The sequence below is a fragment of the Vulpes lagopus genome, chromosome 5, assembly GCF_018345385.1.
Source record: "Vulpes lagopus strain Blue_001 chromosome 5, ASM1834538v1, whole genome shotgun sequence".
In the NCBI taxonomy this organism is placed as follows: domain Eukaryota; kingdom Metazoa; phylum Chordata; class Mammalia; order Carnivora; family Canidae; genus Vulpes; species Vulpes lagopus.
The window spans coordinates 26,577,720-26,599,695 of NC_054828.1; the positions used below are offsets into that span (position 1 = coordinate 26,577,720).

Genomic DNA, 21,976 nt, shown 5'->3' on the forward strand with positions numbered 1-21,976 from the left:
CCTGTTCCTTGTTTCTTGATGTTACTTCATGCTAAATTATTCCAGGGCAGTCTCAAATCCAAGTTGTACCAAAGCAGAAATGTCAACTGAATTATCTTTAATGAAATCATTTTCTTTTTTAATCATAGAGTCAACCAAAGGGAAAAAAAAAAGATTTGCTTTAATTGCAGGCCCTTGGAATACCCAGCCTGAGGTTAAATATCCTTTCATCTTGCATGATTGTGACAGACAGAGTAGGCATTCTTAACTCTGTAAATGCTTATGGTTTGGGAATAATTAAATTGGGTTAGGGAAGCAAAATGAAGGAAATACGTGGTTGAAAGGAAAATAGAATCTCCCATCAGTTAAAGGCAAAAGGAGGTTTTAAAAACTGATGGAAATGAAGTTGATCGCCTGCCAAGTTGGGTACACGTGAGACCCTGAAGCACAGAGTTAGAAGAACAAGAAGTGATGCAAACAAAGGTTGCGTAGGCATAAAGGAAGGAAGAGTTCATTCTTACTGGGGGATCAGGAAAGGGGCTTCTCAGCTGAGTGGGCCTCGAGAGGAGGATGAGCGTATGGACATTTAAGGTTAAGGGAATACAGAAGAAGCCACAGATGGGAATGTGTAGGCATATATTGTATGAGGGAACACAGGATGAGGTACTGTGTTTTGAACATCATTCCTTAGAAAATGGTGAGATACTGAAGCAGAATTGAATGTACCAGGCTGTATTTTAAAGGATGGAGTCTTGTGGCCATGTGAGATTGATTGTGTAATCAAAGACAAGCCAAGGAGACTAGTTAGGAAGCTATTGCAATAGTCTAGGCACACACTGCTGGTGGCTTGAATAAAGCAGTGTCATTGAGTAGCATGCTAAAGAATAATACAGAGAGATCCTGTTTCCCAGTGTCCCTGACGTAGATACACCCACCAAAGTCAATTCCCACCTTCTGACTATGGGTTTGAGAAGAGGTGCACACACTCAATATACAAGCTAGATGGAGCTGGTCCCAGAAGCATTGTGTCCTATAGATTGTATAGAACTATGTGAGGTCCAGTTTTGAGTGGTTTGAATTGAATATATCTATGGAACATCCACTGAAACATAACCGGTGCTTAAGAGAAAGGGCAGGGTGAGATTCGTAGATTGACATCATCAGCATTAAAGTGGGGGGGCGGTGAGGAGAAGGTGGAGGCAGGAGAGGGAAAGTGGCTGGAAGAAGGGAGCGTGAAGGAGAGAGAGAATTTATACAAATGGGCTTAAGATGGAACCTGGGGGAATACCTATGTATAAGGGGCAAAATGTGAAAGGAAAACTACCCAGAAGCGAAGGCCTGAGGAAAGGAAAGCGGGGTTTGGGGGGTTGGGGGTTGGTGAGAATCAAGAGAAGGCAGGATGGCAGCACCTAAGATAGCAAAGAGTTCAAGCAACAGCATGATGTCATCAGGAAGACGGGATGTTTAGACTCCCGGTTTATGAACATAACATTTTAATCAGAATTGGCCCAGCATGAATTAATTTTCATGAAGTTCCTGAGGGAACATCATTAAGCCAATTTAATTCCTTCCCATAATCAATTTTCCATAGAGTGCTGTTAATCTGTTTCCATTTTTTTCTGTTTTCATATTTATCTTAATAAAATTATTTAAATCAGGATTGGTTATTTTCTTCATAAATATCATGATAAAGATCGGATTTATCAATAACTTTTTAAAGTCTCTATTGGGTTTTACTGATTATATCGTCTGGTATTCATTTTCTTTTGAGGCCATCATTTGTGGCCAGTTTCCCTAGGTCCTTTTTTGTTTTTTAACTATTAACAGTGAACAGATGATCCTTTAGGCAATATTTCATATCCTTAAATTTTAGTCTCTGGTCATTATTAGCCATGTAAGTTTTATTTTGTCTTTAAACATAAACCTATTAAGTTTTAGCTGGTTAGTTGCTTTTTCCTGACAGCTCACTTAAGCACAGGGCAATTAAAAGTCTACATGGGAACCCTAACAGAGAAAGATGACATGGTTTGAGAAGCTCTTTCTCTAGTCTTCCATATCCTAGATTCAACAGACTTAATTAATAAAAGCTTTAAAGTCTGGGAGAAAGTAACTTCATTGCCTCTGTTAGAATAATTTCAAAATCTTGGGTTTTCATAATGCTCTAAAAAAACATAAAATTATTTCATTTGCTAGTCAAAATATAATAAAAATCTCAGGTATATTTCCACTTACCACATGGCAATTGTGTTAGTACAGTCAAAGAAAAAAAACATCGTATCCAATTTGAGACTGCTGGCAGAAGAATGAAGAACCCAAAAGTGGGTTCAGAAAGGTCACATTGGACCTCAAGACATATAGAGGGAATGATCATCACCATGAGAGTCAGCCCAGTTCCTAAAAGGCCACCTATGGTTTGGTGCCGTTTCAGTAGTGAATTTGCTGATTTTTCCACCAAACTTTTAAGACTGGACTCCCTTTATTAACCTAATGAGATTGATGTGCAAATCTAGAATGTCAGTTTATTCATTCAAGTAGGAAGAGAACTATAAATTTAGGAAAGAATATAGAATTGATATGTGGCTGGCTTGGAAAAGAAGGAAAAGCTAAATGAGTGTACAATGAAAACTTTCAGCTAGTTGTCATCAGATGCAGGTTTTACTATTGATTTCTAAGTATTTTGATTTGTTTACTGCGCACCCCAGGAGGGGAATATTCCAGGGGCTGGAATATTTGAAGTCCAGTAAGTATAATTCTGTGCTTCCATCTCAATGGTGTGAATACCTGCCTACAAACAGGGTATCAGTAATAGATTTGGTTAAGGCTGGTTCCTTCCTGGAAAGGCCTGGCATGGATGCTACACTCTTGGCTTTTTTCTTTAGTGCTTGGCATGGTTGCTTCAATTGCCCTTCTGAAGCATATGGCCTTATTTTAGATAGATAGCTTCAGTCAGATCACAGTATAGTCTTACTGGTCCAGCATTCATAGTAATTTTTTGAAAATTTATTTTTATATTTCATCTTTCATTCATTTTGTGTTATTCATAAGTTGAAACCTCAGAGAACAATCTCAAATTCTAGTTTTGGGGGGGAGTCTAACCCCTAGGAACCAAGAACCACAATACCCTCAGTCTTCCATAATATAAGATCACTTAAAGATTGTTTTAATCATACTTCTTATTTTGAGATCATTGTAGATTCACACGCAGTTATAAGAAATAATACAGAAAGAGGGATCCCTGGGTGGCGCAGCAGTTTGGCGCCTGCCTTTGGCCCAGGGCGCGATCCTGGAGACCCGGGATCGAGTCCCACATCGGGCTCCCGGTGCATGGAGCCTGCTTCTCCCTCTGCCTGTGTCTCTGCCTCTCTCTCTCTCTGTATGACTATCATAAAAAATAAAAATAAAATAAAAAAAAGATTAAGAAATAATACAGAAAGATCCCATGTACTCTCTACCCATTCCTCCCCAGTGGTAACACCTTGCAGTCTATGGTATAGTATCACAATCAGGATATTGACATGGGTAGAGTCAAGATACAGAAGAACTCTACCACCACAGAGATCCTTTGTGTTGTCCTTGCATCCCCCCAAATTGGTTCTACTTGGTCATGGTACATAATGCTTTTCATACATTGCTAGATTTGGTTTGCTAATATTTTATTGAGGATTTTTGCATTTAATACTTAAGATCTCTTCTCTTTTCTACTTGCAGGCATTTAGTATATAAATTTCTCTTTAGTACTATAAATTCTCTTTCAGCACTGCTTTAGCTGGGTGCCACATATTTTGATATGTTGTATTTTCATATTCTTTCGTTCTGTCAATTTTTCATTTCCTTTGGGGTTTTGTTTTTGACCCGTGGAATGTTTAGAAGTGTCTTGATAATTTTCAAGGGCTTAGAGATATTCCTCTTGTCTTTCTGTTATTGTTTTCTAGTATGATTCCATTTTGGTCTGTGTATGATTTTAATTCTTTTACATTTGTTGAAGTTTATGACATAGGAAATTCCCTGTCTTGATGAATGGTTCATGAGCACTTGAAAGAAATGTTTATTCTGCTGTCATTGTGTGTAGTTTTCTGTATATGTCAAGTAGATTTTGTTGGTTGAATGTGTTGTTCAATTATTCTATATCCTTTTTGATTTTCTGCCTAGTAGTTCTGACTGTTGCTAAAAGTGGGGTGTTTAAGTCCCCAGCTATAATTGTATATTTCTCTGTTTTGCCTTTCAGCTCTATCAGTTTTTGTTTCATGCATTTTGAAGTGTTTTTATGTAGTTTGGTGCATGCATGTACTTTTAGGACTATTTTGCCTTCCCAGTGAACTGATTGCTTTATAATCATGTAATAATCCTCTTCATCTCTGGTATTTTTCTTTTAAGTCTGTTTTATCAGTCTAATAATATTAATACAGCTGCTTCTGCCCTTTATTTTTTTGGATTGATGTTTGCATGGTCTTCTTCCCTCCTTTTATTTTGACCTAGTTGTAGTGCTGTACAGGAAGAAAGTTTCATGTAGGCAGTACATCTGTCTGTCAACTTTGTTACCTCATGTTGTTCTATCCACTCTAACCATCTGCTTTAGTTGGTTTATTGAGACCATTTACATTTAAGGTAATTTTTGACATGTTTGGGTGTAAGTCTTCCATTTTATTATTTGTTCTCTGATTTGTTTTCACTGTTTCTCATTTCTCTGTTCCTCTTACATTTCTGTAGGTTGTGTGAACACTTTTTTGATGATTCTGTTTTGATTTATTTATAGTTTTTTAAGCATATCACTTTGTATAGTTTTCTTAGTGATAGTTGTAGGTATTAACAATGTGCCTATGAAAGAAACATTGTAATCTACTGGTATCAAAGTTGTACCACTTTGATTGAAATATAGAAAACTTACGGTCATTTAGGTATCTTTACCTTCCCTCTCTAAATGTAATCGTTTTAAGTGTTTCCTCTTTACATGTGCGCCACATCAGATGGTGTAAGAATTTTTGCTTCATCAAAAAAAAATTTTTTTTTTGCTTCAACCATCAGTTTTACCTATTCTGATACTCTTTTTCTCCAAAGCTCCAGGACTTACTTCTGTTACTTGCTTTTCTAGCCATTTATTAAGGGTGGGTACAATTTCTCATACTAATCCCCTTAGTTTTTCTTCATCTGAGAATGTTTTTATTTCCCCTTTCATTTCTGAAGGATATTGTTACCAGATAGAGAATTCAAAGTTGACAGTTCTTTGAAAAATATTTGAAGACTTGTGCCATTTCCTCCTGACCACCATGGTTTCAGATGAGAAATCTGTTTTCGTATGGATTGTTATTCCCTTATAAATAATACAACTTTTTCCTCTGGCCACTTTCAAGATTTTTTCTTTGTCTTTAGTTTTTCAGAAATTTAATGGTAATGCATCTTGGTGTGAATTTCTTTGATTTTCTCTTATTTAGAACTCACTCAGTTTTTTGAATCTGTAAGTTACATGTCTTTCACCAGATTTAAGAAGTTTTTAGTCATTGTTTTTTTTTTTTAATTTTTTAAAATTTATTTATGATAGTCACAGAGAGAGAGAGGCAGAGACACAGGCGGAGGGAGAAGCAGGCTCCATGCACCGGGAGCCCGATATGGGACTCGATCCCGGGTCTCCAGGATCGCGCCCTGGGCCAAAGGCAGGCGCCAAACCGCTGCGCCACCCAGGGATCCCTAGTCATTGTTTTGTTAATAATCTTTCATCCACATTCTCTTCTCCCCTTCTGGTGCTGTGATGATAAAAGATAATAGATCTTTTGTTACTGTGCCACAGGTCTCTAAGACTCTGGGTTTTTTTGTTTTTTGTTTTTTGTTTTTTGTCCATTTTATCACTTTTGCTCAGATTGAGTAAATTCTTTTGATACATCTTCAAATTTTATTGATTGTATCTTCTGTCATCCCTACTTTACTACTGAACCTATTTAGTGAATTTATATTCATTATAATATTTTTATTATACAATTTAAATTTTCATTTTTATAACTTTTATTTATTTTTTTTTGCTGAGATTTTCTGTTCTTTCATTTGTTTATTTGATTGTTGAAGCATTTTCATGATAACTGCTTTCAAGTCCTTGTCAGATAATGCTAACATCTGATCATCTTGGTGTTAGCATTAGTTGACTGTCTTCTCTCATTTCAACTTGTGGTTTTCTTGGCTCTTGTTATGATTGATTTTACCATTTTATCTTGGACATTCTGGCTATTATATTAAGAGTCTTTCTTTTTTAGGTTTAGCACCCAGGCTACTTTTGTAGACTGTGGTTACAATGATATTTACTGCTCAGAGCTTTTGTAGTGCTATTTTGATCTGTTTGGTTTATCTGGGCCTTCATGTTGCTTGAGGAAAAGGAAGGATTATTTGCATGCCTTTAGTCCAGGGAGGAGAGTATTTGGCTCATGGGGAGGCCATAGATGAAAAATGTTTGTGATGGGATCCCCCTTGCTGTGTCTAGGTGAGGAAAGGCAATCTTAGGCCTGGCAGGGTAGAAGAACACTTCTGGCTGACTTTTGTCAGTGGGGCACCTGGTCTATCCCCCTACCAGTTCCACCTCACCTGGCACTGTTGGTGAGAGTCTTATTCAATTCGCAGAAGGAATGAAACTACCTGGGCTGCCTTCTGTTCCTACAGGTTTGGGTTGGGAAACCCCAAGTCTGAGACTCCCTCTTCTGTTGGGGGGGAAGGTCCTAAGGTTCCCTGCTACTCTGTAGACCCTTGGATCTTGGGTCCCTAGCCAATATGCCTTCCTCTTGACACCTTTAGATATTTCCTTTGGCTGCCCTTTGTGTTATTTCCAGGGTTCATTGTTTTGCTGGGCAGGGATAGGAAGAAATAAGTCTTTATCATCCTGTCCGTACTTGATGCCCACAGGTCAGTCCTCTTATATTTCTGAGACATCATTTGTATAGTCTGTGGAAAATGCAGATACATATAATCTACATAATCTTTGTGCACCAAGTGGACTGGCTAGTTGGAAACAAAGAGTGTAAAGAAAATGGTAACAGGGAAACCGCAGGTGTCTCAAAGCAAAATGTAATTGATTGCCAAGTGAGTGATATGTGCAAGAAACACTGGGGACTCAGAGGGAGGAGAGATCAATATATCTCCTGGCCTGACCTGAGCAATTAATAACCACAGTTTTTCAGTGGTCGTGACACCCATAGGATATTTATTTATTTATTTTTTTAATTTTATTTATTTATTTATGATAGTCACAGAGAGAGAGAGAGGCAGAGACATAGGCAGAGGGAGAAGCAGGCTCCATGCACCGGGAGTCCGATGTGGGATTCGATCCCGGGTCTCCAGGATCGCGCCCTAGGCCAAAGGCAGGCGCCAAACCGCTGCGCCACCCAGGGATCCCGACACCCATAGGATATGATCGTCAGGTTAATGAGGTTTCCTAGCTGGTAATATAGAACCGCCAGCTAGAAAGCCACATTTTTAAACGAGACGTCTTCCCCCAAGTCATCTCGTCCTTGCTTTACCAGGTACTGGAGGAAAGGGAAGCAGGGTGGTGAGCTATCAGTGGGAGACAGGTGTTGGGGAAGACTTTGGAAGAATGTCTTTCAAAATGCCTACACGTGGTGACTAAAACCCTGAAGGCAGTGACTAAAATGCTAAAAAGGTTGAATGGCTAGCTCTATGTGATTTCCAGTTTTGAGAAAACAGCCAGCCCACCATGTGGAAGGGCATGTGACTGCGGGGACACGAGAATCACAGGACTATGTGAAAGTAGGTCACAGGTTTGGCAGCTCTGTCAAGACAGCTCCAAAGGAAACAGCACAGCTTTCTGGTGGCTGGGAGAGGTGGAGGCTAGATCCTTAATTAGCATATCAGAGTGCTCAGAGGGGGACCTGGGAGGCCCACCTCTCTGGTGTGTGCTGCTGTTGATACCCACTCCATTCTAGAACCTGCCGTTGCCCCTTCCCCAGGTTTTCTAAGCACCTTGTCCTATTTGGAGGGTCCCTGTACAAGGTGGTTTGCAGGCTTAAAGGGCAGGGGGCAGGGAGGCAGAGGATAAAAAAAATATGACAGAGATGGCAAGCCTGATTTTTTTAATAAGAGGTCTGTTGTATGAAACACAGCACTTGAAGGAAGGAAAAATGTTGGGGGTTATTATAAGGATAATAGCATTTAGCGTATTGTTTATAAAATGCAACATCCCAGAAGGATATCTTGGAGTTAGTCCATATGGTGCTTGTTGTTTTTTTTTTTCAGTATACATAAAAACTAATTGTAAATAGTGATATTAAATGAAACATCAGAATGACTGCTTTCCCTGTAATAGCTAGGAAAGTGTGAAATTATATATGACCAGCAATTTCTGGTTGAGTCTAAAGATCCCAGTAGAGAAACCTGTAATACTGTCGTTATTTAAATACAGTTCAAAATTTAAAGAAGAGTGCTGGCAGAGTGATGGCTCAGATGTTACCAACGCTAGTGCCCACCAAAGAAGGAAGAGTTTACCCTTTTTAAGCATGAACTTCCCCATATCATTGAGTGTAACATCTTGATCGTGCCACTCCGTTAGTATGATAGATATTTTTAAGAAGCAAGTAAGCAAGGAAACAACACCACACATAATTTTATATTCTGCATAAGTTAAACATCTGTTTGCGTTATCCAACAACGAAATATTTATTGACCACAGACCGCGTCCCTGTTCTAAGCACTGGGAATATAAACAGTGAACAAAACACACAAAGTCCCTGTCCTTGTTTGTTCTGTCCGGGACGCCATTCAAATATCCGTGGTCTTTGCTTGGGTGTAGGTGTAATTAGGTGTGGTAGGGAGAAGCCATAAACTGTGTTGGTGACCAGGGAGAGCTAATATGGAGTTTGAAATGGGGCCTACACCATGCATGGGAGTTAAAAGCATGCATTTAGCAAAAGTGGTCTGAGTTTACAAACAGAAAGAAAGGGGAAAAATATAGGACTGATCTTAGAAGGAAAATTGCTAGTAATCTCATATGTATATGTGCTATAAATTATCTTTAAAAATATCAATTTATGTTTTCATTTGGTTCAGCAATCCATGATTGAGCGTTTAAAAGGTACAGGCCTCAAAAGTATGACTTAGAACCAAGGGTTTGTGAGGAAGAATTCTTGTGCTTCATTTCCCTAACAACAAATGGTATATATTGTAGTACTATGTTAAACATTTTCATGAAATACAAATATTCCTTGCAAATACATAATTCACATACCAATCTTACATTGTTTTCTTTATCGTATTGTATTTTCCAGGCAAAACTAGACTTCTTTTCCCAACCTCATATGTTTTATGTTCTACTTGTACGTCTTTGTTCATCCTATTCCTGAAAGTGTCCTTATTTCTTACCCACTCCTCAAAAAAAACCTCTGGCAATCAAAACTTTATCTATCTCTCCAAAATGTCTTTTAGTGAAAAATGATCTTTTCCTCCCATAGGTCCATACAACATTTTATGCTTCCTCGGGCCTGCCTTGGGTTGGTTATGTGTTTATTTACAATTTTCCTCTGCCCAAGTTAGATTGCAAACTCCCTAAGGACAGTGACTGTTTCTTACCAGTCTCTGCATACCCCTCCAGGGATCTGCATGAAAGTTACTCAGTAAATATTTATTGAATTATATTGTATAGTGAGCCTTCTTATTTTTGAGTATAACTATTCTGTTCCACCAGTTTTTCCAGGCTATATTAACTCCTTCAGTTCTTGAGATTCAGTATTTCCAAAGCCTTTGTCTTTCCACTTGCTCTTTTCTAGACACAGTCAGAGAGACTGAAAACAGTATTCTTCTTGGGGCCCAATGTAGCACAACCACCAATTTCCTCAGAAGGGGTTTGGGGGGTAGCTACCCACCGCTCTGAGAGTCTTCTTCTTCTTCTTCCTTCTTCCTTCTTCCTTCTTCCTTCTTCCTTCTTCCTTCTCTTCCTTCTTCCTTCTTCCTTCTTCTTTTTTAAAGATTTTATTTATTTATTCATGAGAGAGAGAGAGAGAGAGAGGAAGAGACCTAGGCCAAGAGAGAAGCAGGCTCCCTGTGGGGAGCCTGAAGCAGGACTCAATCCCAGGACCTTGGGATCACACCCTGAGCCAAAGGCAGACGCTCAACCACTGAGCCACCCAGGCATCCTGAGTCATCTTCTTTTAATTATTGTGGGAAAGTCCAAATGGACCAAAAATACTTTGAACACATAATGAAAGTGAGCCATGCTGTCAGGCCTTGTGGCCATTCAGCCCCCTTATGCCTGCTTCGAAGCTGTTACTACATTTCTACTGTCAAAGACTCACCTGCCTCCCTTGCCGTAGACATTGAAAAAAGATTAAACAGAACAGATACAACCCTTTGTTTCCACATACTGAGCAGACTTCCCCCCCAAAAAGCTTTAATGTGCACACTTTATCTTCCACGGATCTTGAGAGTTTGCTTTTCATTACCCATTACATACTGCTTTATCTGAAAGATCTCTCCAACCTGACGATCCAGTTGGTCCTCTTAACACTTCATACTGTCTTTTGGAGACAGTGCTGCCTTTGAACACCCTGTTGAGGCCAACAATTGGAAAGTGTGCTGGTGTTTTGTGACTCCATGCTGTATCTTTTTCTCTCTGTAAAGAAATATACCAGCTCACTTCTGTTTTCTCCTTTCTCCCTCCTTCCACATCCCACACACATACATAAATGAATTTTCTTATTTGACAGGCTGTCTGGAGAGATAAATTTAAGTGAGATATCACAGTGGATTACTATCACTTGATTTTAATCTATTTCTGTGTGCAACCCTAAGGTGTTAAATGTTACTGCCTTTCCTGTAAAGGAGTGATAAATTTAAAAAATAACTCTGGAATGACCTCCCAAATTTCTAGGGGTTGACATTTAATTAAGTAAGGTGTCTGTAACTAATGATGCAGGGACACACACATATATACACACACGCACACACGCAGCTTGTGAATGTGACGGGGCCTTTGTGGTTCTTGTGCAACGGGGCCCTTTTCAGATTTTGTGGGCACTAGAATAGAATGCATATTGTCTCTTCATCCCAAGGCTCTAATGTGGGGCCTGGTGTTTATTGGGCACCACTCTCAACTGTTTCTGCTGAAGCTTCCATAAATTGCAATTTCTGTGGGTAGGTGCTTATATTATTTTTATACTTAACCTACTACTTTTATGCTGTGGTTCTTATGGCACAGAGTTCACATTTCATCTTCAGTCAAAGGCAACAGGGTGAATTAGCATATGACATCGATGAGTTCCTTATTTCCTGTTCCTCCCAGAAACTCCTTGCCACAATTGCTTACCACTGTACTCCAGGTATAACCTATTGCCTATTGCTTAGTGATGCTGAAATGTATTGTCATGAATAGTGATGGGTAATGAACATATGTGGCTCTTAATGGCATAATTTTAGTCACAATCAGGCAAATTAAAGGAATACTGCCAAATCATCAAGACATGGTAGGTGAGGGATAACTTTCATATTCATTTAAAATCAGGTCCTCAAACCATAACCTGCTTATAAAAACTAGATGTCAGTTTTGTGTCAATCAGCTTAACCTTACTGATGCTGTTGTAACAAACAGCCCCTGATCCTAGTGGCTTTGAGTGTCATGGTTCACATTAAATATCTATCAGTTCCATTTAGTTCTGCTTCAGGAAGTATTCTTTGGAGACTCAGGCTTTTTTCTCACATCAACAAGGGAGGGCCCCTATTCCTGCTGGCCATGTCTTCCTCCTTCCTTTAACCTGATGTCCCTGTACTGTTACTGGACTAAAACAACATTTGATTAAAAACATCATTTGTGGACAAAGAAGTATATGGCAAGGAAAAAATTAAAACTGATTGGATTTTTGAAGGCTGTTCCACACACACATATACATACAGAATTCTCAGATTTTCTTTTTTCCTACAGCTCTACACACATATTTTGACTAGAACCATCTTCATTCTTGAGTGGTTACAAATTTTGTCAGTGTAAAAACATGTGAAATCCTAGCTCCAGCCACAGGCCCCCTGCAACAGTATAGAGGAGTTTATGTTTACAGCTACCTACCTAGAATTCTCTGGGCTCTTTGAATATGCTGTACAAAGGCCAAAAGGAGAGATATTTATGCCCTTTTAAAAACCTAATGCTTCCCATAAGGGCATTGGAATGGTTTTACGGAATGGTGTCCTAGTTCCTTAAATGATACAGAAACAAACTGGTGTAAAAACTTTGGCAGGATAATTTTTAGTTAAAATATATTCTGCCAGCATTTCTGCAGAATATTATTTTTGCATTAAAATTAAATTCTTAAAAAAATAAAAATTAAATTAAATTAAATTAAATTAAATTAAATTAAATTAAATTCTTCCTTTAGTTTAAACTGTCCTCTGCCTTGGCTATAAGAACATTAGACATTTCTAATGGGAGCAAAAGTCTGTTCTGTGTGCACCAGAAATGGGACAAGTGCACCAGAGTCCTAACTGCTTTAAAATTCATTTCTTATTTGTTTATAACACACATCTTTGAGTTTATGGCAGTGTTTCCCATTAAGATGTTAAACAATTGTAAGAATTTTTTGGAGGCAATTCTCAGTGAAAATGTCTTGAGTTCACAGTAGTAAAGCGTCACAGAAGAAACTTAACAGTTTTCTATAAATTTAATTGCTGCCTTGAAGTAATTATGTCTAGAGAACAGAATACTGTATATATTTTATTATCCATCAGTTTCTTTTTTAATAGGAGTGCTGTGCTTTGTACAAGTCAATTATTTTTGATAGTTTCTGTAATTAATGTTTAATTATATTTTATTATCCTCATTTTACTACATCACCTTGGTGATAATTGAAGCATTTCTAAATACTCTACTTCCTCAGAGTGTTTTGTATGTGTATATACTATCACCTCGTTAACATTTCCACAAAGTTTCAGGATGTATGTGGGTGTGTGTGTATGTGTGTGTATATGTATACAAATATATATGGATATTTATATTTACTGGAAAAAATATGATACCCATTTTCTCTATATTTGGCAAAGTAGCCCTTAAATGTGAATAAAGATAGAAAAACAGCACCTGGGCAGCCCACGTGGCGCAGCGGTTTGGTGCCGCCTGCAGCCTGGGGTGTGATCCTGGAGACCCAGGATCGAGTCCCACATCGGGCTCCCTGCATGGAGCCTGTTTTTCTCCCTCTGCCTGTGTCTCTGCCTCTGTGTGTGTGTGTGTGTCTCATGAATAAATAAATAAAATCTTAAAAAAAAAAAGAAAACAAAAACAGTACCTAAGTATTGCCTTCTGTGTATATTTATCAGCATGGCAGATTGATAATTAAATGGGGTTTTTTTTTGGTACCACAGGATTTTAATCTCCCTACATTTATATGATGCTAAGTGTATATGAAAAGACATCACTGACAGTAGAACTGCCTGCTGATTCTGTCATAGAACTTATTCTTTGAGGATTTTGGTTGGTTGTGCACAGCAGTGGTGTACTATCTGTAGCACTCCATCACTCCACTCACACACACACATTTTTGTATACAAGGCAAGTCTTAAGCCATAACCTTGGTCAATCTGTCAAACCCACAAGACCCTCTGTGTTCTTATTAATCGTTTTTTAACATGTCCCAGTGTCTCGGTTGTACTGGCCAGAGCTGTATCTCTTCTACTGTGGAGAGGGAGGGGAGGATCATGGGAGCAGGAGCTGCAGCGGGTGAGGGAAGCCCAATTCCTCACTTGGGTTGGTCCTTCCTGCGCCGTGATCCCTCTGTCTCCACATTTGCAGCTGACTGTGTTGGCTGTACAATTATTGCCATCCATCACTTTGTTTCTCATTTTCCCATAATTTTCCTGCCTATTTTTAACAACTGGCATTTTTCCTCCTCTTCTGAATAAAACAGTCCAAGAAAGGATATTATAAAACAACTTTCTCAGTTCATTGGTTAGCCACTCCATACAGGATGAAATAATACATTTTGATGAATTTGAGAAATTACAGCTATTACAGATCCTCAATCTTCGAAGACTTGTAGTTTGGACATAGAAGGATTTAAAATTAACCAGAGTGCACTTTATTGAAATAGCTCATTTTCTTCTAGGTATTTGCAAATTGAATTTATGCTCGTTTTTCTAAAGAAGGGAAGGGAAATGAACATTTCTGGAGTATCTCTGTGAGTCTGTTTTAGATGCTTTCTCACATATGTCTTGTGTATAATCATTCCAAAACCTGGGTGAGTTAGGGAGCATTGTCTCCATGTCTTATAGTGGAAGAAAGAAGTCTAAAGACATTAGATACTCCACCAAGAGTCAGACAGCTGCTAAGGGGTGCAGGTGGCCTTGAAAGTCTGTCCCTGCTTCCCCATCCCAAGTCACACAGCCTGTGAATGTGAAGATGCCTTTGAAATCCATGCAATAGAGATCTCTTTTCAGATTTCAGGGCCAAGGGAATGCATATTATCTCTGTATCCCAAGGCTCTAGTCTGGGGCCTGGTGTTAATTGAGGACTGAAGGGTACTTGAAGATCCCAGTAAGGACTCACACTTAGCACTTACTGAGTACCAGATCCTGTTTTAAGCACTGCACATATATTAGCTTATTTAATATTACTGACTGTGTGGAGTACAGCACTCTTCTACCTCCATTTTACAGGGAAGGAAACTACAGTACAGAAAGGTTAAATGACTTGCTTCAGGTCACATAGTAAGTTAGAGCCAGGTTTTGCACCCAGCTGCCTGTTCTCAGCACCCATGCTCCTAACCACTGGGGTGCATCTACCTTGCATTAGTAAGTCTTCTGAATAAAGAACAGAAGGACCCTGGCAAAGGAAGTGTGTAGAATGAGAGGGCCTCTGCACGTTTGTTCTTCTCAATCATAAATAGTATACAATTCAGGTACATTTCTTATATTGGGAAGTTACCTTCCTAATGAAGTTTTGAAACAATAATACAGAGGATTGGAAAATCATGGAAGGAGGGAAAGCAAGGTGCTGGAGGGCAGATCAAGGTGAGCATTTTCAGGGTGAGAGCAGTGGGACAGTGTGAGGACTTGGGTGTTTGAAAAGCAAAGGACCTTTCTGAAGCAGTGGAAGAGAAGCTGAACTCAACTGGTGCCTCTTGTTCTCTAAATAAGGCAGCTTTGGCACCTCACTTAGCATCTTCCAGGTAGTCATGCCCAGAGAATTAACTCAGTTTCAGAGTTTCAGAAAGTATCAAGTCATTGCAGGGCACCTGAGTGGCTCAGTGGGTTAAGTGTCCGACTCTTGATTTCAGCTCAGGTCATGATCTCAGGGTCGTGAGATTGAACCCTACGTCGAACTTTGTGCAGTCTACTTAAGATTCTCTCTCTCTCCTTCGCCCTCTGTCCTTCCCTCCCTCTCTCTAAAATAAATAAATAAATCTAAAAAAAAAAAAAAGAAAATCAAGCCATTGTAATATGATGCTATTTACAAATGAGCTGACCATTTGTAACATGAATTTCTACTCCTCTTTCCTAACCTTGCATCAGTCTATTTGTTCCTCCTAAGGAGTTATTATAAACATATGACAATAAATTCCAAATACAATGCAATTTGGAATTGTGATGTCCATGCCTTACCAAAATATGAGATTTCAATGATGCCAATGAAATTGATGTTGGAGAACTAGTCAGATCATAGGCAGAACCACTGGCAAATCAACATTTGGCAGAGTTAAACAAGTTAGTAATTAAAAAGAATATCAACCAAGATGATGGCATAGTAGTTATTTATTAATTGTTTTTATTTTATTATATATATATATATATATATATATATATATATATATATATATATATATTAAAGATTTTATTTATTCATGAGAGACATAGAGAGAGAGAGGCAGGGACACAGGCAGAGGGAGAAGCAGGCTCCATGCAGGGAGCCCGACATGGGACTTGATCCCGAGACTCTAGGATCACGCCCTGGGCCGAAGGCAGGCACTAAACTGCTGAGCCACCCAGGGATCCCCTATTTTATTAAGTTTTTTAAGAGAAAGCCTAGTAAGAATTACAGACTTGATTATTTTTTGCAAAAAAATCAGGTTCAAAAATCAGAAAGGTGTTCTTGAGGGCAAGTCATACAAATTTTTTCAGAAAAATTATTTCGAAGAATAATTATGACTCAATTCATTCTTTGCTTAGACTGAGTGGGTAGTTACAATTAGAACATAAAAATTGTTAAGCTATAAAATAAATACATTTTCTCCTTTAGTTTTTTTTCAAATTTTTTTCTTTTTTTCTCCATTATTTTTTTTTAGGCATCATCATAAAAGCTCATTTAAGTATTTTGTATAGAATCTTAGCCTCTGGTTTTGGTGGATTTATTTTACCTACCCCCTTTGGGCACTAAGTCAGAATATAAGGGACATCTGTGCACATGTTTGGGTATAGGCATGTATTTTTTCATTATTATCAAATTTCTTGATCAGTAGTTTTCTTTCTACAAACTAGATTTTATTTGCTGTCCCAACATGAAGTATGTATCAAAGTTCTTAAAAATTTGTCACAGTACCACTAGAGCATGGAGAATATACATAATACACAGTTTTAAGTAGCAGATTGATGTACGAGTCTGATTCTCCTGTTGTAATTGTGCATAATAGGTGCTTCAGAAACATTTGCTAAATGGATGGATAAATTCTCCATCTATGAATTTGGAATAGTTAAACCTAGTTTTTAAATCTTTTTTTGTAAAATCAAAGATTTCATGGATATGGAAGTTGATTGAGCACACACAACGGAAAACTCACTAAATTTTTACTTGGCCATATTATTTTCACTAGTAGTAGCAATAATGAATTGCTGTGATCATTCATTCAAAGGACAAACACTGAATTGCCTCTCATGTCCCAGGCACCGGGGTACAGAATACAGTAACTTTATGTCTCTTTTTACCAAAGAGAATATTCACATTCAGCAAATTATTTCCATTCTTCCTTTCCTGGAATCTGTCACATATTCACCCACACACCAGCTCTCCTTAACTTGGTTTCCCCTTGTTTTTTTTTTACGGGTTAAAAAAGAAAACAAAACCTAGAAAGCTAACCACAAACGCAGAAATACTTGGCTGAAGAAGGAGAATATAGGGATAATCCATTTAATCTTACTGTTACGTTACATTTAATGTTACTGCACGATTAATCATATAATTATTTGTCCAAACTGAACTGATACAGCTGCACATGTAATTAAGGTTTAGCGATAAAATCACTTTGTTAGTAATGCTTTCTCGTCTTTTATAAGTCAAATTGCTAGTAGAGACTTGGTTTTTAAAAATTTCTTTGTAATGGCTAGGAAAAGTGTAAGAAATAAGGTGGTTTCCTTTTAAGTACTTAGAGTGAAAAATACCATTTCATTATTATTGTGTGAAAAGACGTTTTATTCCATTCCATTTTTTGATACTTGAAACATGATTTCAGTAGCTGTAGAAGATGCATATCGATGCCTGTGAGTGTTTTAGAGTATTCATGCACCAGATGGAGTTCACATACTTGCCCCAAAGTTCATCTTTTCTCCTGCCTTTAGGGAAACTAAAAGGAAACAAATGTTTCACTTGAGATGGAAACAGTGAAATAAATAAAACAGTTTGGATACATGAATGTTAGCAGCAATGAGATATCCTAAATGGATGGATTAAATACTTTTATATGCATTACTTCATTGAATTCTTGACTACCCCAGTAGGTTGGTACTATTATTTTCCCATTTTACAGATGAGGACTCTGAAACCTGAGTAACATACCAAAGTCAACTTGAAAGTGACCTTTAGTTTTTTTCCAACTAAAGAATTTTTTGGAGGAGTTAAATTGAGGATACATCCAGAGGTTTGCCTCCCATTTCTTTGCCAGGATTCATATTGCTCTAGTTGGGAGGATTATATGTGGTTGTGAGCTAGTGGTAGGGAAGACACAGCTTTTTTTCCCCCTTTAGCTTATGTGTTCTTTATTTAGTCCATATGATACTGCATTTAACATTTTTTAAATTAGACAAAAGAGCATATTAAATATCGAATGCTCTGTCATAATGAATTTCAAATTTTAATCCCAGTGGAATTAACATATACAGTGCTATATTAGTTTTCGGTGTACAATATAGTGATCCTGCAGTCCCATATATTACTCAGTACTCATCAAGACAAGTGCAGTCCTAATCCCCATCACCTATTCCCGGCCCCCGCTGCCCCCCTCCCCCCATAGCCATCTATTGGTTCCCTATACTTAAGTGTCTGTTTTTCTGGTTTTGTCTCTTTTTTTCTCTATGTTTGTTTTGTTTCTTAAATTCCACATATGAGTGAAATCATATGGTATATTTGTCTTTCTCTGACTGGCTTACTTCACTTAGAAATTTTTATTTTCATTATTTATTTATTTTTGGACACAGTGGTTTTAATTCTCAGCTGTTTTCCTCCATGAATCACAGGTTGAAGATGAGAAGAGCCTATGCATGCTACTAGCTCTGCCCTGGACTTTCTGGAGCTGTGTCTTTAGGATGTTGGTTCTTTCTCCGAATTAGGCAGGGAGGTCCATCTGTGGATAGCAGGAGAAGTTGACTTAGGGCAGGGGGCGAAGGTGTCCTTTCAACAAGGCCCTTGCTATCCACCGTTCTCATTCATCATCCTTCTTCCTTTGAGTTTTTCAATTCCAAATGAAATACAATAGACTATAGCAGCAAAGAAAAATTCCTGCTGTCTGCATACAAAGCCAAGTAAGACTCTCAGAGTGTGCTGCAGAAGCTGAAACGTGTAAAGGAACAGGTAGATAGAATGCAGGGCAACATGGGGAGTTGTCTCAGGATTCATTTAGTGTAAGATTCTCCTACACCTGCAGTTTTATAAAGGGGTGAGTTCTGTCGGAACTGAGCCCTGCAGGCGGAAGACAGCCAGGCCTTCCTCCCGGAAGGAGTGGGCCCCAGGTAACCGTGGAGCTCTGAGTACCCCAACTGGTGACCTGTACAGCAGCGTTCTATTAATGCAGACTAGCGTTAGGGAGAGAAGTCAGCCAACCTGCATATACCCCAAGGTATAGAGGACTAGAAAAAAAAGTGTGGTTTTATAGCTCTTCAGTACAACTGCCATGACTTCCTTTGCTTAAAAGAGTTTTGCCACTCACTTCTAATGGCCAAACCGGATGCCTGATCTTGGCTGCAGGAAAATCCATGCTAAGTCCCCATTCTTTCTCCCCATCTTTCTCCCCCACCAGTCCCTTCATTTATTCTGTGCATTGAAAAAACCGAACGTCTTAGTATTTCCTGTGCACTCCCATGCCACTACTGAGCTGATTTCCAGCCCTCCCTTCTCTACATGCCTACTTAATGCTTGTCCCCCAAGCTGGTCCTCAGTGCCTTTCTCTTGCCCTCCTTGTTCATCTGCAATTCCCACTTCCCATGAAAGCTTTGGGCAGTTTGTCTATATAAATCCACGTTTTGATTTTATATCCATGCACTTGCTGAGATGTGTTGTTTATCTTTACATCCTGTTACAATACTTTACACAGGGCTTTGCACATATAGGTACTGAATAAATGTTTATGTAATGACTGACTAAAGCAAATAATCCATTCTCTTGCATGAGAACAAAATGTTGCAAAATAGAAGGCCCTAAGGTGACATATTTTAATAAGGATCATTTTATCCAGGATGTAGTGAATGCCAGGTTCTCTGAGTGATACACAAATGAAAAGATATCAGTCACTACCCTAAAGATTTGAGGTTAGTTTGTTAGCTATTTGTGTATAATTGAGGATTAAAGGTGCCTGAGATACTGTAGTCTCCTAAATAAATTACCAATGATCCACGCACACACCAACTCTTGGTATTGTTAGCTCCATAAACAAATCATTTTACCTAAGCATCAAACAATGTGAACGTTAGCCTAATTCCTCTTCACCCCTACTGGCTTCTAATTAGGGTAGCCCAAGTGAATTTCTTCTTTCCTTTATTCTTGATAATGGTCAGTCTGCAAGGGAAGTTCCATGTCTGAGCTTAGGGCATGTTATGAAGAAATTCTGAAGACAGTGGTGCATACTGAAGCCCCAGCAGGATGTCAGTCAGAGCCTCTCTGTAGACCATCAACCATCGTTTAAGGACATTTGCCACATGTGGCATCTCCCAGAATGTAAGTATGTCTTTGTGGTGGGGGCTGTGCCTGTTAGAGCCTCAAGGAGGACTTTATGGGGAACCTGGTTCTTGAAGTTAATTTTCTGTGAAACATTTAGAAAATCACTGAAATAGGTAATGGGGGAATTTCTATTTGTTAAAAATTTGACTATCTTTGCACATACATTGTCATTTGTACTAATTGTTCAACAAGTGTGTTTTGAATGCCATCTAGGCTGTGCTGGGGTGTGATAGATCCCCCACCCCCACCCCCGTCACATGCCTCACAGTTTTCCTCAGTGGCCAGTAAGATTTTTGTCGGCAGTCTCTGCTTTCTAATCCCAAAAGCATCTTCCCCATGTGTGGTTTACCCTCAGTGATTATTTATTCTAGAATGCAGAGCTGAGCTGTCTCTAAAAATACCCATAGGCTAGGTTTGGGAGTAAATGAGAAGCTGTTTGAAGGAATCATTGTTGAATAACCTGGATCCCATATGGTTTCCCTAGTGAGGGTGAGATGGATGGTGAGTTTCTCATTTCTCCTGGCTAGACATTGGGGGACAGAAATTGGACAAATGGAAACTCACCATTCCCAGTTGCCTTCGTGAAGAGAAGAAAGGTCCAGAACTGACTGCCCTGTGGCAGGGTCCACTGAGGTGCCTCGGGGGGCAGTCTGACTTCTGATGAGGTGGTGTGGTAGGAACCGAGGAGGCTCAGTGTGCTCGTCAACACCAGCTCTTCACCCATCTGGGGAAATGGAGAGGAGGTCCTCTTTGCCATGAGTCTTCAAGGACAGTGTTGAAGTTTACTTTAGAGCTCCATTAGACTAGTGTTTTACCTAGTCAAAGAACTGTTTTCTTGCTGTGTGTTTTGCTAGCTATATAGTCGAGACTCATTTATTTGTATCTTCTGCATACAAATATTCAAATGATCCTGATAGTGTCTGATCAAAGGGAGAAGTAGTTACTTCTCCCTTTATTATGGAAGAGAAGAAATTCCAAAGTAATTTCCAATAAAACTCCACCAGGTCTTAGAAATCACATTTATCTTTTGAGAACCAGCTAAAGACCATTCTTTGGTCACTGGTTCTTTCATGCCTGGTTCCTGTGTCTGCATTAGCCAGCAGACAGTAAGTCCCACATTCTAAGCTATCTCTCTATATATTCACTTATGTTTGGGGACAAGTCATCTCAAGAGTAGGGATCATGTCTTGCCTGTATAACTCCAGCTTGTACATGGTGGGTGTCCATTAACTGTGAAATACTTAAATGGATGAATCATGTCACTGAGTTTATGTCAGAGAGTCATGCAAACTCCCTGTTGACTCCATTTTTTCTGTTTTAAAAGTCCCAACAGATAACTTCTGGAGGTCCATTTCCTTTCTTAATTAAATGTAAATGTATATTTTAGGTTCTGATGGATTACATTTTAGCTTGAAAAAGAAAGCTCTTTCTGGACTTGGGTCTTATGGGCTACTGGCTATGTGTCCTGGCTATAGGGGACCTACTTGGCAATTCTGTCATTCACTGCCTTGTCTTTTCCTTCTTTGTATCTCTAGGGTCAAACATGGTTCTCTGCATGTAAATGTTAAAAAATTTTAAAGCAAAGAGTTGTATAGCATGTTGATTCATCGTTAGACTGTAAACTCCTTGACTGCCAGTGAAAGAAGACCTGCCTCCTGCTATGTTTCTTTCCATGCTAGAGCCCTTGGCAGGTGGTGTAATTTGGTGAAGATGGAATGCTTTGACCAACCTCTGCACTTTGAAGAAGTAGGAGTTTAGGTTTTCCAACACCAGCCTTTCACAGTCTGCTTTGCCTTAAGTTTTTTTTTTTTAAGAATTTATTTATTTATTCATGAGAGAATGAGAGAGAGGCAGAGGCAGAGACATAGGCAGAGGGAGAAGCAGACTCCATGCAGGGAG

The 21,976-nt window shown here is 38.8% G+C and overlaps 1 protein-coding gene across 4 annotated transcripts in view; it reads left to right on the top strand.

Moving 5' to 3' along the window:
• Nucleotides 1–21,976, top strand: part of AFF3 (AF4/FMR2 family member 3) — a 564,761-nt gene that overhangs the window by 168,017 nt on the left and 374,768 nt on the right. The gene's annotated exons all lie outside the window — the stretch shown is intronic.